The sequence below is a fragment of the Camellia sinensis genome, chromosome 13 (genome assembly GCF_055761805.1).
Source record: "Camellia sinensis isolate YWXY chromosome 13, ASM5576180v1, whole genome shotgun sequence".
NCBI lineage: Eukaryota > Viridiplantae > Streptophyta > Magnoliopsida > Ericales > Theaceae > Camellia > Camellia sinensis.
In genome coordinates, this window is record NC_138973.1 from 151,074,718 (window position 1) to 151,093,807 (window position 19,090).

The following is a 19,090-nucleotide window of genomic DNA, read 5'->3' on the forward strand; positions in this document are numbered from 1 at the left end:
CTACTTATAATTCCATTTATTGCCTCCCTTTCTCATTTGAAGATATAAGTGAGTGGATCCTATATGTATTTATGAATGTAGGCCCCATTGCTTTGTGTATAAGGGTGAGAAAATGAGGTAAAAATGAGATTATATATAGCATTTCTCTTAAAAGAAAATGGAACATATAATCCCATTTTTTACACCATTTTCTCACTTCAAGACAGAAGAATGTGGGTTCCATATATATTTATGAATGTGGGCCTCATTGTTGTGTTTACGATTGAGAAAAAAGTGGTAAAAAATGATATTATACATAGCATTGCTCTAAAAAAAATTAATGCTATATATAATCCTATTTCTTATCACTTTTTTCACTCCATAACACAACTGAGTGGGTTCTATATGCATTTATGAATATGGGTCCAATTATTTTGTGTCTAAAGGTGAGAATACGAGATAACAAATACAATTATATATAACATTTCTCAAAATAAAAAGAAAATCCAATTAAATTAAGTCTAGATATTCTGTGTATATGAATAGGTAAAGGAAGCAAACAATAAGGAACATACCCAACATAATTTTGACATTCCAAGGGATACAATATGAAGAAGTCAATTCTTACCTTAGCCATCCTAACATTTCACTTGGTTTGTTCAACCACCATGTGTCAGCTTCTCCAATTATATACGGTTTATGTCATTGACAGCCTTCCAACCAATTTCGAGCCTTTGCAATTTCATTGGCAATTCGCAGACGATGATCTCGGAATGCGTACACTTAGAAATGGTTATGGAATTCAATTTTAAATTCTAGAACCGCTACAAGTAGGGAATATTTTGCGATTAAAAACATAAAAAACTGCACCTTTGGTACCCAGTAAAAGTGACAGAAGAAGAGAGTGGCCGTTTGAAAGTTCAAATCGCATTTAAAATTGAATTCTTGACCATTTCTAAGTGTTCACATTCCAAGATAATCGTCTGCGGATTGGCAATGAAATTGCAAAGGCTCAAAATTGGTTGGAAGCCTGTCGATCACATAAACCGCATATAATTGGAGAAGCCCACACAAGGTGGTTGAACAAAGCAAGTGAAATATTAGGATGGCTAAGGGAAGAATTGACTTCTTCATATTGTAATGTGAAAATTATGTTGTGTATGTTCCTTATTGTTTCCTTCCTTTACTTATTTATACACACAGAATATCTCGATTTAATTCAATTGGATTTTCTTTCTATTTTGAGAAATGCTATATATAATTGTATTTCTTATCTCATACATAGGAATTATTCCATCATGTCTGAGAGAGAGAGAGAGAGAAAGAGAGAGAGAGAGAGAGAGAGAGAGAGAGAGAGAGAGAGAGAGAGAGAGAAAGTACACAAGGGTATAGATTTACTCACCAGAGGTTATTAGACTCTTATTAGTCTACTCCAGACTGATTCACAAACTAGAGAACTAATAACTCTATGAGGCACATATGCTGTATCACAAAATAGAAAGACAACCGTGAGGTCCTCTTCTCATTCTACACCACTCATATATATAGGTTCTCAAAACGAAAGTAATAATTTGAAACTAGCCGTCGTAGAGAAACTAGTCGTTGGGAAGAAACAACCCATGAAAGATAGCGGTTAATAAAATACAAAAACTAACCATTAGAGCTGTTGAGAGAAAACTAGCCAAGAAGGATAACCATTCATAGAATACAAAAACTAACCATCTAAGAAGTATAGACACTTCTAAGAAGGTGGTGTGTCCTTGTCATGTTTGTGTTAGACATCAACACTCCTCAGACACTTTCCATCATGTATTTGACACTTATCCAAATATGTCTTAATTTTCCAAAAAAATTATAGACTTGGGCTGTAATAACTCGACCCTCGTACATGATTCTGGTATCTTTTCAAACCCTAATTGTGCATTTTTAAATGCTCATTGTGAAATTTTATATGGAATTAAGTTTAATTAAGTATGTCCTATGCTTATGGATTCATATCTGTTTAAAAAGGAAAAGCATCTGTTACAATTATAATGTTGAATCAGAAATTGGAAGCCCTAGAGGCTTAATTATCTGAAATTGATTTTACCATTGTGATCAGCATAATTTTTAGGTAATAATTAGAGTTTCTGTGAAATTTCAATTTGGGATGATTAAACGAATGATTTTTGTCCTATTTACCTTATATGTATATATCTAGGTATTCTTGCCCTTTAAACACTTAACTTGGGGAAATCATATTGAAAATATCTCCTGGAGAGACTAAGAGAATAAGGGAAGAAGGAAAAAGGGAAAGTTCAACAAGGAAGTGATTTGGGATAAAATTAGAAGGGTTTTGGAGAAATTGAAGCTTAAGGTAAGTTTAATTCCCCTAACTCAACCCTCTTCCTCTATTTGGAGTAGGAATTGCTTGATGTTGTGTGCCGTAGAGTTGTAAGGGAAATCTTGTGTGTTTATGATGAATAATTGATAAGATCATCCTATCATGTGATTATTTTGATCTAACTTGGGCCATCTAGTGAGAATTTACATCTTGCTCCATGACTTGTCATGTTTGAACCCAAATATAGAAATATATGGCTATGTGGATATATATGTGAGAATAATCAAGGACAAAGGAATTGGTTAGTGGTTATGAGTTTAAAGTTTTGATAACCCAAATTGAGTTGTGAAGTAAAGCTCTAGATTATTGTGTATTTGTATCTTCTAAAAAACAAAGAAACATGAATTTGAACCATATTTTAGTAATCAAAGAATCTACTTTGGACCTTGTTGTTGCTCACCAAAACTTGGATTTTTGTATGAATTTTGGACTGCCAAATAGGGGCTAGGCCGCACGTGCGGAAAAGAGGAAAAAAAATGAGTTTTGCGTACTGTTTTTGGCCGCTCGTTCGGAGGAGGGGGACCGCACGTGCGGTACATGTCTGCTCGTGCGGAGGGGACGCCCGCACGTACAGCCCAGGCCGGGAAAAATTATTTGTTCTGTTTTGCGTGCCCGACCCTCTGATATTTTTAAAATATTTAATTTATGATTTTAGGTTGGTTGTAAATTCAATCAAAGCGTGATGACTTAGGAACTAATGTAACAAGGAAAAGGAAGCTAATTGTGAACTTTGAATGTGTGTAGGACACGCTTCGTGAGGAATTAGTGCTCCGTCACAACACTGTGAGTAATAGTACTATTGATGTACATCTATTACCGTTAATAATTACTGTTATTAACGTTCTATTTTTTCGCAAGATTTACGTTGATATGTATGTTTCTTATGTATGTTTCTTGGACATCCGTGTGAACTTACGGAAACATTGAAAGAATTTGTGTACGTCTGAATCATTATGGAATTACTCCACCTTGTGAACTTATGAGGCCGAGGGCCACCTTGTGAACTTATGAGGCTGAGGGTCAACTTGTGAACGTATGAGGCCAAGAGCCAACTTGTGGAACTATGAATTTATTAGGCCAAGGGCCAATTTGTGACATTTGCGGGCTTCGAACCATTCTGTGTATCTTTGGATTTAAGACTATTATGTTTAAAGTTTGGGCCCAAGACCATCCTGAAAGTAGTACAGAATCAGATTTATTACATAATCTCTGCATCACATACGCATTAGTATGAATTATGGTTCAAGTTAAGCATTGAATTGTGTGCATACTATTGGTCATTGAGCTTAGCTCACCCTATGTTATGTTTGTTTCTGTAGGTAATCAACAGGGAGGTCAATCCTAACCCAGGACGCTCGTTCTTATTGTCAACCCTTGTATGTCCAGACACTAGTTGTGGCAACTTATTTTTGTGAAGTTTTGTTAAGATATGGACTTGTACTTTGGTTGTCCATTTAAGGTTGAATGTACATAACTTTAATGTTTTTGCCATACGCCCAATCATAGGGCTGGGTCTGTATATGTGTATGTATATAACCAATGCTCAGGTGTATGTTTTATATTTTATTTGCCTGTTATGATGTTTGTGGTCCTGGCATAGTAGTAATAGCTCATTGGAGTTTGTTTCTATTATCTTATAATACTTAATGCTTCCGTTCAGGCCCCGTATGTTATGTATATCAGGTTAAACGTCCGTTCCTGAATAGATCATGCCCAAACTTTTAGGGGCGAGTTTGGGGCGTGACATGGGCACTCTTCGGACATTGGAGGACACATGTGTCTGTTGATTAAACACGAATGTCATGTTGTACAAGTTTTGAATATTACCATGTCCTATCTGTGTCATATTTGTGTCATGTGTCCGTTTGTGCTTCTTAGCTAACCATTGGAAGCTAAACATTTAAGAACAACGAATTCACAGAAACAAGTATGCAACATCAGTATAATGGAACATGTACATTATTGTGTCCTGTCCGTCTATCGCAAACTATGCAACATCAGTATAATGGAACAAGTACATTACATAGAAAAATACATTAAAGGAACATATTAAATTTATGGGATTAGTTTTTGGTATAAAATTAACATTGGCATAATGATATGTTAAGTACTGAAAAAGATTACATTACGAAGTTAACATGCTCCCCATAAGGCAAAGAAACATCTTGAAGCAATCAAATTCACATCCATAAGCCTTCATTGCGCAATAATGTATATTGTAATTAATTGGTACTTGAAGAATTTGCTAGTGCCATTATGAGTTTCTGACAAGTTTTTGATATTTCGTAGTTTAGTTGAAAAACATTGTTCATTAAGGGTAAACTTAATGATATTCAATGAAAACAAATCTTGGGCAGAGCTCTTTTAGAATGTGTATTAAAGATTTTGATTTGTTTGAATTGATGAATATTTTCACATTTCATATTTTATATTTGTGAATATATGTGGTTGTGTGGGTGTTTTAGCTTGAGAGATATAATACATGATACAAACTAGTAATATCAACTTAATTTGACAAAATTAAAAAAAAAAGTACCCCTTCTAAAGAATTTAATATTTTGTAACACCAAAAGGCCATTCTAGGAAAACTTGCCATTGTAAAAGGTCACTTTTTCGCATGGAAAACAAGTAAGCATATTAAAAAAAAAAAAAAAACATTATTTGCGGTGGCAATTGTAATGCCCCGAAATAATTATAATAACCCATCTCATAATCATAAATAAATAACAACATAAACAAAATGTTAAACTTCCATTAATTAGATTTTGATGTACAAAAGGTGACATATGCAATATACATTCATAAATAGTATATCCTGAATCTACAGCATGTGTCATGAGGTAATGAAAGAAATGAAAGTTAAACAGATAATCATATGCCTTATTGGCTTACAATTTTCCAAGTCAATGCTTAGGTACATTAAAAGTGAGTTTTAAGCTCAATACAGACAAAGCCTTAGGCTTGTACAAAAATTAAATACAAAATAACAAAATGAGCCTTCGGCTCCATGGTCCTCCCAAGCTATAGACTTGGCAGAGGTATATCATTAGCACTTGAAAATAGTTTTCCCAACTAGGGTGAGCCAAAGTCCAGTACAAATAATCCAACACAAAGCATAAATCTTAACCATGCCCTAAGGTTTTCATGCATATGCAATGCTTAGGTTCAAAATAGTTTATATCCTTTCCAAAAGTTATACAATGCAAATTCTATATGACCATTCTTAAAATCCCCCACACGTGCGGCAAAACTTTCATTCCACGAGTTGGAGAGTGCTTTAATAGTAGGTGCGTCGGGGTAGGTGCGGCTCAGTCACCGTACGTGCGAGGAAAATTTGGGGAAACTTTTTGGGACTGCTTTATATGCAGATGCATGACCTGGTGCGGGTGTGAGGCCGCATGTGTGGCATACTTTCCCACACGTGCAGAGCGGCATTGAAAAAAAAAATCAAAATTATTTATTTATATATTTCTTATTTATCTATTCAAAAAAAAAATTGAATTTTACTTATTTATTTATTTATTTCTTATTTATCTATTCAGAAAAAAAGATTTTTTTTTTTACAAATTTCTTTATTACATTTTATTTTTTTATTATATCTATTTTATTCATTAAAAAAAAACAATTGAATATCTAACCCTGGAGACCCGCTTTTTCTATCACTCTCAGAGATACACTCTCTCTCTACCTCTCACTCTCTCTACCTTATCATCTTCTTCCTCCCTTTCTCTTTCACTCAAACCCCACCACTACCACCAACTTTCTTGATTCTTTTTCCCACCATCACCAACCTACACCCAACCTCTTCTCACCACCACTCTCTCTCTCTCTCTCTCTCTCTCTCTCTCTCTCTCTCTCTCTCTCTCTCTCTTCACTATTTTAAGGTAACTCCTTTTTCTTTTCCTTTCTTTTTTTCTTTTTTCTTTTTTTAATCTTCACTTATAGTTGGGTGTATGGGTAGATTAACTTGTAAAGAGTCAAAAAAAAAAAAAAAGTTGAAAACGTTTATGGATGGTGCACTGCCCCACATACGACCTCACACCCACACAAAATAGGATTGGGCCTCCACCCACTTAGTGAAGTAGTTGATCGCTACCACGAAACCAATATAGTCCACTTTCATAGTAGACTAGTAATACCCTTGTCTAAGGATTTTTCAGGCCAACATCACACCGTTCATATGCACCCTACACTCTCCCCCATAGATGTCGTCCATAAGGCGCTTTAATTCATCTTCTTCAATACATAGCTTGTGCATTCCCAGATGACCTCTTTTGTAGAGCTTACCCTTGCAGATAATATATTGGATAGCCAGACGTCGTATGCCCATTTGTCCTTGGCATTTGCCCTTGGTGGATACATCTCTTTTTCTAGGAAGTTCCAAATAGCGTGATGCTAGAGGTTTTTGTCTTGAACTTCATCTATCGTGGCGATGGTCTCGTAAGCCGGTGTGTATTTCTATTCGATAATGATCAGCCGCATTCTCACTCCCAACAGGATGTCTACCATAGAAGATAGATGTGATAACCTTGTTCTGTAGTATGCTAATTGGTCCCTAACATGAATATGATTATGTGTTTGATATGATTTTGTGTGCCATTATGTGAAAATATGTGGTTTTGAATTTCTATCTGTTCACCGTAGGAATATCTGTTTGATTATCTGCTTTCGAAATTAAATTGAAGGCCTTATCGGCCACAGAACCCGAAATTGATTGTGCCATTGTGATTAGCGTAATTTTTAGAGCCTACCGTGAAATTTAATTGGAAATTGATTCATATAAGAATTAATTGATTTAATTGATGAATTATTGCCCAATTACTTTATTATTATTATATTGGAATTAGTGGGATTTGTTGTAATGGGGCACTACACCCTCAAATTCCCTTTTTAGTTTATTTTGGCTGATTTTTACTCTAAGAGTAGAGAGAGGGTCGGCTAGAGAGGGTGAGAGAAGAAGAATTGTGTTTGGCTTAAGTTTGTGAAGAATTGGAGGATCAAACTCAAGAATTTACTATAGGTTGGAAGAATTAAGCCTCTAGGTAAGTGAATTTATGAATTGTAAGTTATCATCTTGTGAATTCAAGTTTGAATAATGGTCAAGAACATGGATTAAATTGATTATGAGGAAATTGAGTTGATTTTGTTGTATTTGAAGTCATTAGAGGCATGCATGTAGGAAATTGCTATAAATTTCCATGTTTAAGTATAAATTGTGTAATCCATGATGAATCTTGTTTGAAATCCATGTATTTGATCATCTCTTCACCAAAAAAATTGAGAATAATGAATATCTCTCACATGCAAGTGTAGATTATGGAGGTGTGAGCTTTGCATGTTTGAATTTGATGTGTTGGTGATGAGTTTGGGTTAATTTGAGGCATGTATGTGAGAAATTCTTGGAATTAAGCTTCATAATGTTGAAATTTAGTATTTATACCATGCTAGTATATATATATATATATATATATATATGTGAAGTTTGAGCCAAAATCATGCATTTGGAACCTTTGAACATCAAGTTGAAGCTCAAGAATGTGTTCTGGAAAACCCAGAATTTTTTATGTCCACTCGAGCGGGGGAATAGACGCTCGAGCGGGAAATTCTTGCTCCCAGTATTTTTGCAAACATGGATGTCCGCTCGAGCGGGGAAGTTCACGCTCGAGCGGGGAGCCATGTAAAGCGCTAGAGTGCACGATCGAGCGTAAATTCGACATACCCAGTACTTTTCCAGGCCTCAAGGGTCCGCTTGAGCGGGGAAGTCCATGCTCGAGCGGGGACCCTGCTTTCTGAAATTTTGAAAAGACATCCTGTGTTTCATTTTCTGTTCTCTTTCACTTTTAAGTACTCTTAGGCATGCATTGAGCATTGTAATTGAGTTAGAAGGATAAGAATGAAGCCTAGGGAGGAATATGTGAATTAAAGAATGGATTGAATCAGTTGTGACCTATATGTGTTATGTGATGTGTAGGGTCGAGCTCCAGGGCAAACCAACCAACCGATCACTGTGAGTAATATCTTAACAACATATTTGAAATATGTTGTTGTCCAATTGTTTACTTCTATGTAATTTTTGTAAGTTCATTAATTTGAATGGTAGACGACGATTAACATAAATGATTGGGCCGAAGGTCGATTGATATGAAAGATTGGGCCAAAGGCCGATTGACATTAATGATTAGGCCGCTGGCCGATTGATATGAATGATTTGGCCAAAGGCCGATTGACATAAATGATTGGGCCGAAGGCCGATTGATATGAATGATTGGGCCAAAGGCCGATTAACATAAATGATTGGGCCGAAGGCTGATTGACATGATTGATTGGGCCAAAGGTCGATTGACATAAATGATGGGGCCGAAGGCCAATTGACATGAATGAATGGGCCAGAGGCCAGTTTGACATGAATGAAAGTTGAATGGGCCAAAGGCCAGTTTGACATGTAAATCTGAATGGGCCAAAGGCCAGTTTGACAAATGGAGGATAAATGGGCCAAAGGCCAGTATGTTTGGAACCACAGTCACTTGACTTGAATTGTGTATATATATGTTAAATAGAAATATGAATTGGGTCCAAGGCCATTTGAGGCTGTAGGTAATCTCATGATTACTGGCCGGTTATGTCCTTAACCCACGGGGGCGGGTTCGGGTCATGACAGAGTGGTATCAGAGCATGAGTTAATAACTCACACACTTGTCCAAAAGAGCAATAAGCGTCTAGAGGAGATCTAGGATGCATTCATGTAATAAGTATGAATCTGAAAGCATTAAGAATATGCTTAAATGTTAATTGTGAACGATTATGTGTTATAAGTTTGTGATTTGCTTGCATTACAAATTATTTGAATACATATGCTCTTTAGTATATGCATACCTGTGACTCTTTTGTATAAAGTATAATGCAAGCTTAATCAGACGATGAGAACATGTGATTATATGAGATATGAATTGTTGCACTAATGTGTACAACAAGTTTGTTTTGTTATAATGCACATACATGAACATATGAATCATGAAAAGTTGCATATGTGCATTCGATTATACAAATGGGTGTTTATGTGGAATATGATTTGAGTATGTAATTACTGAGTAAATGTTCAGCATGCGATATCTGATAATTATGCAATCATCTGTTACGAATGTGATTAATTATGCCTTGATGATACGTGAAAAGAGAATATAACGACATGCCTATGTGCGAATGCACCTATGTGTATCTGTGTTTATTTCTGTATTGGGCATTCCTTATTTGGCATGGCTTAATAAGAATTTGTGTAGATCATGGAGAAGGTAAGGGCATACGAGTTGGCAGACTCTCCCACAGCCCAACTTGATAGACTGGAAAGAACAGTACAAGAAATGGCAAAGATCTTAAGACGACAGTATCAGTTACCGCTACGACAAGAACCTTTGCCACCACCAGTGCAAGAGCACCAAGTCAATGAGTTGGAAGTCACAAAATATGTTGAGGTGCTAGACCGAACACTGATGATTGAAGCTAACATGAATTGATCTTCTGAATGAAAAAGCAAGAGACAAGGCTTTTTCTCAAAGAAGAGGTTATTTAAAAAGTAAAATACGAGGTTATCGCGCACTTCAAACTCTACAAGGAATACAACACCGATATGTAGTGAATGTGGTAAGAAACACCGAGGAGTTTGTTATCGAATTTCTGGGGCTTGTTATGGGTGTGGTAAAATGGACCACATGGTAAGGAACTGTCCCCGGGCTGAGCAAAACGTGAGTAGACCCATGGTCTCAGCTAGATTCGTACCAATGATAGGAATTGCTAGTCAGGATAGAGTAATCACACTCATCCCAGAAAGCGCTCAGAATGCTGCGAACGTTATCCCAGGTATCTATACTGTTTATGAACGAATGCTTATGTATTGATTGATTCTGAATTAGTACATGTGTACATCTTCGCTTGGGATATTATTTGATTTGGATCGGCATCTTCTTTCGTATCTGCTACATGTGTACTCAGACTGGTTAGACCCACAAGGTCGAGACCGTATTCATTGAATGTATATGCTCCATTTGGGAAATTTGTGAAGTATGTATTGGAATATCGATTAACTCTGCATATGCACATGTACATCTAAACCTATGCTCAGGGTGATTTGTTATATTACTGTCTTTAATGACTAAACCACTGGAATCATGACTCTGTGATTGTGTGACTGGGTTGAGCACCCCAAATAACGAACTCTATAAATTGCGAGATCATGTACTTGGATTGGTAGAAAATTGACCGAACTATGTGACTATATTGGGCTTAACTCGTAAACCTATGATTCGTGACTAATTTGGAACTTTTGCGTAGCAAATCCTATACTATGTGCAACCGAGGAACTTTGTTTAATGTGTTACTGTGCACCATATATTTGTATATAAGACTTGTTTGGGAACTACTGGATTGATTATGGTACATACCTCCTGATCTGAATAACTGTATGCATATGCAACTATACCTGAACTTATGTGGACAATGCCATATTGTACATGATTTGAAATACTTTGACATGAACAGTTGTGATAAATGACTCCGATATGACTTTGAGAACTGATGAACCTAGAACAGTTATGAAACTATCAACTATGTACCTAAGCAATGAAGTGTGCCTTATAGAACCAAAAATACCCCATTGAGGAAACTTTTATCTGATTCAATCTGATAGAACCTTGTCTGATTCGGCCTAATAGAACCCTCATTAGACATAATTCGATGAGACCTTTGTTTGACCTAATCTGACAAGACCTTCGCTTGGATTGATCGATAAGACCCTCTATCTAATTTGATTTTGTAAAAGGGGATTACGAATTGTTCGTGAATAAATAGCTAGATTATTCTTGGTAGGAAAACTGATAGACCCAAAACTTGAATCCGTTGGGAGTACCTGACTTATTTGAAAGACCTTTTGTGAGCTATCAACATGTTGATCTAACCATGAACACCATTGAGAACCAACCTCCAACTATTGAGGGCATATGTGTTAAAAATGAACTGAATTGCGCAAATCCAGTGAGTGGGTGTCTTAAGGAACAATGCTCGTGTATTGCCATATTCTTGCTTATTTGACGTTGTGGAAGCCGATGACAACAAATTGATTTGATTGTAAACAGTACCGAATATTTATTCTCGACTAATCAGAATATGTTTCATATGTCTGCTTCAGTGTTATCGGATTTTGGGAAATCAGGTTATGTGAGTGGTATTGTGTTTGTTTTGATGACATTCTTGAGACATCCTTTCGTGCTAGGGGACGTTAAGCCTATGTAGCACCTTTGTTGAGGTATCTCTTTTGCCACCGACGGTTTTGTACAGGTGGGTTTGTCTAATCGATCTCGGGTCGGCCACTGACGGTCGTGAACGGGTGTGCTTTGATTCCGAGACGATTATTCATTTGTTTTGTCCGGAATGTCATCCTTTGGTATTATGTAGATGTTATTAACATCCAAGGAGCTTTTAAAAACCCTAATTGTCCAAAAGTATGTGAATTAAATATGCCTAGTGTAAATAACTACTCAGTGCCATTATATTCTGCAATTGGGGCTCTGAGGATGTGTAAATTGTGTTTAATATGTGATTGACTGTTTTAATATCATCTTTGACATCATGGGGATTAATATACGAATTGCCTTCTGCTTTTTGCGACTATGAGATAGTGGGGAAAGACTTGAAGGAGCAAGGAATTGAATGTTGAACCGAATTGTAAACTGCAAACTGTTGAATGAATTGAGAACACATGTATTCTGTTACAAGTCGACTACCTCGATGTTATTGTACTTTACAATTGGTACTATGGGAATATATGAGTTACGTATGTCGTGTGGTTGTTTGCTTTGTTGTTATCTTTGTTGACTTGGGAATTAGTGTCTGGATCCGCTTTAAATTCCTGCAGACTTTTGATTGACCTTGGATAATTGTGATGAGTCACTGAACTAAATACCGAATCGGATTGTGAATTGTGGAGTTATTGAAGAATGAATTGAACTTTTGTGAAAAGGGAATAGACCGAACTTCTATGGTAAAGTTAACTGACATCTGAAATAAGTATGTGGTGACCTATTGTGAAGAAGGAAATTGTTGAATTGTGTCTAAATATTTTTCGGTGCCAACAGGTCGAAGTCAAATATCAGACAGTGGCAGAACTACTTCAACCTTTCTCTATTTTGGAATGGAAATAAGAATGTGTGGCTACGAATTTCATTGTGGGGCTACCTTGAGTACCCAAGGTATAAGTCCCGTTTGGGTTACTGTATGTAGAATTACTAAGTTTGGTCATTTCCTCCATGTAAAATCTTCGTATGATGCTTATAGACCAACCACTGGTTACATCGATAAAATTGCTTGTTTGCATGGGGTCCCAGTATCTTTTGTTTTAGACAGGAATCCTAAAATGTGCCCGAATTCTGATAAGCCTTCAAGAGGTAATGGGGACTGAATTGTGATTCGACGCTGCTTGCCGTCCGAAAATCAATGTATAATTGGAGAGAACTTTTGGGAGAAATGCTCCAAATATATTCAGTAGATCTTTCAGGGAATTTGGAAGGTCTATTCGTTGTTGGCAAACTCTGCTTACAACAACAGCTTGCACTCTGGTATCGGTGTGGCACCGTGCAAAACCTTGTATGGCGAAAAAGTAAGCCTCTGATTGATTAAGAACAGAATGTTGCTTGATTTTGAAACTAAGTAAACGGCTATCAAAAAGGATTGGAACCGTTGAATGAAAAGTGTTCCGAATTGTGTTTGACTAAAGGTAAAATAAGTTTGGAGGACCAAACTTCTTAAAGGGGGGAAAACTGTGATAACCTTGTTCTGTAGTATGCTAATTGGTCCCTAACATGAATATGATTATGTGTTTGATATGATTTTGGGTGCCATTATGTGAAAATATGTGGTTTTGAATTTCTATCTGTTCACCGTAGGAATATCTGTTTGATTATCTGCTTTCGAAATTAAATTGAAGGCCTTATCGGCCACAGAACCTGAAATTGATTGTGCCATTGTGATTAGCGTAATTTTTAGAGCCTACGGTGAAATTTAATTGGAAATTGATTCATATCAGAATTAATTGATTTAATTGATGAATTAGTGCCCAATTACTTTATTATTATTATATTGGAATTAGTGGGATTTGTTGTAATGGGGCACTACACCCTCAAATTCCCTCTTTAGTTCATTTTAGCTGATTTTTTACTCTAAGAGTAGAGAGAGGGTCGGCTAGAGAGGGTGAGAGAAGAAGAATTGTGTTTGGCTCAAGTTTGTGAAGAATTGGAGGATCAAACTCAAGAATTTGCTATAGATTGGAAGAATTAAGCCTCTAGGTAATTAAATTTATGAATTGTAAGTTATCATCTTGTGAATTCAAGTTTGAATAATGGTCAAGAACATGGATTAAATTGATTATGAGGAAATTGAGTTGATTTTGTTGTATTTGAAGTCATTAGAAGCATGCATGTAGGAAATTGCTATAAATTTTCATGCTTAAGTATAAATTGTGTAATCCATGATGAATCTTGTTTGAAATCCATGTATTTGATCATCTTTTCACCAAATAAATTGAGAATAATGAATATCTCTCACATGCAAGTGTAGATCATGGAGGTGTGAGCTTTGCATGTTTGAATTTGATGTGTTGGTGATGAGTTTGGGTTAATTTGAGGCATGCATGTGAGAAATTCTTGGAATTAAGCTTCACAATGTTGAAATTTAGGGTTTATACCATGCTAGTATATATATATATATATATATATGTGAAGTTCGAGCCAAAATCATGCATTTGGAACCTTTGAACATCAAGTTGAAGCTCAAGAATGTGTTTTGGAAAACCCAGAATTTTTTATGTCCACTCGAGCGGGGGAATAGACGCTCGAGCGGGAAATTCGTGCTCCCAGTATTTTTGCAGACATGGATGTCCGCTCGAGCGGGGAAGTTCATGCTCGAGCGGGGAGCCATGTAGAGAGGCCTTCCGCTCGAGTGCTAGAGTGCACGATCGAATGTAAATTCGACATACCCAATACTTTTGAAGGCCTCAAGGGTCCGCTCGAGCGGGGAAGTCCACGCTCGAGCGGGGACCCTACTTTCTGAAATTTTGAAAAGACATCCAGTGTTTCATTTTCTGTTCTCTTTCACTTCTAAGTACTCTTAGGCATGCATTGAGCATTGTAACTGAGTTAGAAGGATAAGAATGAAGCCTAGAGAGGAATATGTGAATTAAAGAACGGATTGAATCGGTTGTGACCCATATGTGTTATGTGATATGTAGGGTCGAGCTCTATGGCAAGCCAACCAACCGATCACTGTGAGTAATATCTTAACAAGATATTTGAAATATGTTGTTGTCCAATTGTTTACTTCTATGTAAGTTTTGTAAGTTTATTAATTTGAATGGTGGACGACGATTGACATAAATGATTGGGCCGAAGGCCGATTGATATGAATGAATAGGCCAAAGGGCGATTGACGTGAATGAATGGGCCAGAGGCCAGTTTGACATGAATGAAAGTTGAATGGGCCAAAGGCCAGTTTGACATGAAAATCTGAATGGGCTAAAGGCCAGTTTGACAAATGGAGGATAAATGAGCCAAAGGCCAGTATGTTTGGAACCACAGTCACTTGACTTGAATTGTGTATATATATGTTAAATAGAAATATGAATTGGGCCCAAGGCCATTTGAGGCCGTTGGTAATCTCATGATTACTGGCCGGTTATGTCCTTAACCCACGGGGACAGGTTTGAGTCATGACAATAGAGTTGCCAGCGCATCAGCGAACTAGTTGTTCTCTCTCAACAGATATGTAAATGTTAGTTTTTCAAACCTCGGAATCAACACATCCAAAGTCTGATGGTAAACCTTCATTTTCTCTTCTTTGACTTTCCAATCCTCATTCGCTTGAGAGACAACCAAATTTGAGTCCCAAATGACATCCAACCTTATTGCCCCTAGAGAGTGTAATGGATCTCGTAGTCTAGCTTCTTCTTGCTCAAGTAGTAGATGGCCTTCTCCACCATTTCTTCATATTCTTGAGCGAACATGCATCCCATGGTTGTATATGTTACTGACAGGTACAGAATCAAAGGCTTCCCCGGCTTTGGCGGTGACAACACAGGCGAATTCTGGAGGTATTGCTTGACCTGCTCAAAAGCAAACTGACAGCGAACATCCCATCGAAATTTCTTCCATTTCTTCAAGAGACCAAACAGTGGTTCACAAGTCAAGGTTAATTTGGAAATAAATCGTCTTATTAATTACACTTTGCCTAGAAAGTTGCGCACTACCTTTTCAGTCCATGGTGGTGGCATTTCTAAGATGGCCTTGATTTTGGAAAGATCTACTTCAATTTCCCTCTGTGTGATTAGAAATCCCAACATTTTCCCTGCTGTAACTCCAAAGGTACACTTTTGTGGGTTTAACCTCAACTTGTATTCCCTAATCCGTTGAAAGAATTTTTCCAACGTGACGTAGTGGCCTTCTCGCTCTTTGGACTTGACAATCATATCATCCATATACATCTCAACCTCTTTATGGATCATGTCGTGCAGAATGGTGGTTCCATCCCTCTGATAGGTAGCCCCTACATTTTTCAACCCAAACGACATGACTTGGTAGCAGTACGTGCCCAATGGAGTGGTGAATGCAGCCTTTTCTCGATCTTCGGGTGTCATCAGAATCTAGTTATACCTGGAAAATCCATCGATAAAAGAGAGCAAGGCATGGCCTGTGGTGAAATTTACCAACTCATCAATATGCGGCAGTGGGAAGTCATCCTTTGGTCTGACTCTATTCAGGTTCCTAAAGTTGACACAAACCCGAATTCTACCATCCTTCTTCGGCACAGGAATGATATTGGCCAACCAGGTCAGATACTCGGACACTAACAAGAATCCTGCATTAGTCTGCTTGGTGACCTCTTTCTTGATCTTTATGGCCCAATTTGAGTGCATTCTGTGCAGTTTTTCCTTTATTGGTCAGGCCTTAAGGTCAAGAGGGATCCGGTGTTATACGATCTCAAGGTCGATTCCAAGCATGTCTTCATAGGACCACGCAAAAACATCTTTGAAATCTTTTAATAAAGTGACTAAGCACTCGCATTTCTCCTCAAGCATGGATCGTTCTTAGTGCCCACATTAATGGCAACGATTTCATCAACACAGGGTTTAGCATACCTCTCATTCTCTCGATTAATCAAGTTTTTCAAAGCTAGAGGAATTTCTTCCTCTTCGTTTTCACTAAAAGTTTGAAAATCCTGGTCAATGCAATAAATCAACGGCATAGAGAAGTACTCAGAATCTGTGGAGTTCTCATTCAAAAGTTCTGGCCCCTCAGTTACAATAGACTCAAAAGAAAAAGAAAAAGAGGATCTAGACAGGACCTTGGCATCCGGGTTACCACCCCTAGGACTGCCTGACTCAGACTCCTCAGACTAACTTGAATCTGATCCCGACCTTCCAGACTCAGTGGAATCAGATTCTGACTCATCACCCAATTCAGAATTGGAAAGATAGCCTTTCTCCAACTGCCAAGTAAGACACGGTGCCTTTCACGTATCCAAAATACTGCTGGCCAAGTCTACACCCGATTCTTCCCCGATCATGAAGACAGTAAAGTTATCCCCAAGTTCTCCAAGTCAGCCAAGAGATCTGTAAGGAGATTGGCCAGTGCTGCCCTTATTTCAACTTCACTGCTGTTTGAGTCCTTATATGTGCTCCTGTTAGCTTGGATGGTTGGTTCAGCCATTTCCTCATCACTATCCTACAGCTAATGATCAAAGAAAATCTAAAACCCAAAAACTCGTTTCTTCGAGGAATTTACCCACGGCTCAGGAAAGCCACAAAAAAGGAAATCCTCTCCCTCTCGAACGAAACGGCCATTCAACATCTCCCAGATTGGCCTGTGGATGAGCTCATAATGTTTCCCAGCTCTTTTGACTTCGGCTCTACCCCTAATTTCTTTCCTTTTATGATCCAGTCCTCTTTGGTGGGTACATAGCCTAATTCAAAGATGTGTAGGTTGTGTGACATATCTGCTAGTGCTGCAACACCTTTTCGACTTCTTGGTCCAAGCCCCATTCCTAGGATGCGCTGTAGTTTGTTCATGAAGTAAACGGACTAGGCACTGACATACATGCCTTCATCTACAGCCAGAATTTTCTACATTACTTGGGCCTTAGCCAGAGTGAATCCTGAAAGGAACACATCTTAATTCCCATGGTTGATCTCTAGCACTGGCGTAGTCACCTTCGGAGGTGGATAGATGGATGAATTTTCAAAAATAGTTGCCACTCCACCCTCACGAGGATACTTCATCATTTGGTGGGGAGTAGAGGACATAGCCTTCACATGATGCAACCAAGGCCTCCCTAATAGCAGATTAAAAGTAGCCGGTACATCTAGGATGTGGAACCCAACCTCTTGCTCTGATGGGCCCACCTGAACTTGCACTTTCACTGTACCCATAACCTTCCTGCTTGTGTTGTCATATACCCGTATCACCTGGGCTATGGGGAGAAAATATGTCGGTTTGAGGCCAACCGCATAAGTAATGTGGGAATGAGAGACATTAATGGCAGAACCAGTGTCTACCAACACAACCGTTACCCATTTCTCTCTGCATTCCACATATATATACAACGATTTTTTGTGGGCCGAGCCTTCCAGCGGCAGCTCTTTATTAGAGAACGTAAGCATTGGTTTGGTGTCACCTGGAAAGACCAAGCCCACAAGTTGCTCGGGTGTTGTGTCAATGGACAATTTGGCCTTGTCCATTGCCGACAATACTGCTTGCCAGTGTACTCGTGAGGCCATGAGAAGGCCTTAGATTGAGATGTCGGCTTGGATTTTCTTGAGTTGTTTCAATACTGCCTCTTCTTCTAGTTGTTTTTCTTTCTGTTTCTCAGCCTCTTTATCCTTCTAGACGCCTCTGCTTGATCCAGGTGTAGTGACTTAAAATACTATCCACTGCTTGTTAGATGGTCTATTTCCTTGGCATACCACATATTATCAGGGAGGCAACCTCCCCAGTCTTCATTAGTATGGGCTAAATGCAAATCATCATCATCCCACCACTCGCCATCAGCTGTCGACAGGCAGTTGTCAGGCTCTAGTCAAATCATTTTCACATTGTCCTCTTCGGGGCAACAGATAATTGTGGTTTTGTTTTCAAGTCTTTCCTTCTCAAATTGCCTCAGTGCAGCTTCCCGTTCGGTATCTATAATTTCCACAACACCTACTCCTTGGTTCGAGTTTCCCATATATGCACCCTCTGAAAATTTTCCTTTCTCATCAACCTTTCTGGTTACTGCAGCTACCTCTACTTCCTTTCCCTTTGGCTCAATCATAGTTTCTTCTTCCTTGTCTGTCTCATCACTCAGCCACCCAGTATTATTAGTCGACCCATTTAGATCAAACCATCCGACGTGCACATCTCCCTAATCCAGCTCATCAAAGAATTGCAGGTTGTCCAAATCTTACTCAAGGTCTGCCAGATCATCCAATCCCTAGCTCAGGCCGTCTTTCCTGACCACATTGATGTCTATCGAGATTGGTAGCATCATTTCAGGCTTGATTTGACTGGTTGGCACAATATAACAGCTCAGGTCATATACTCCTTCAGAGAAGTCCTTAGGATATTTGGGCAACAAACTAGGACCTTCCTCCAAAGTCGACTTCCCTTCCATTGTAAGTCACATCACCATAGGCTTGGGTTGAGGTTTGGACATGTC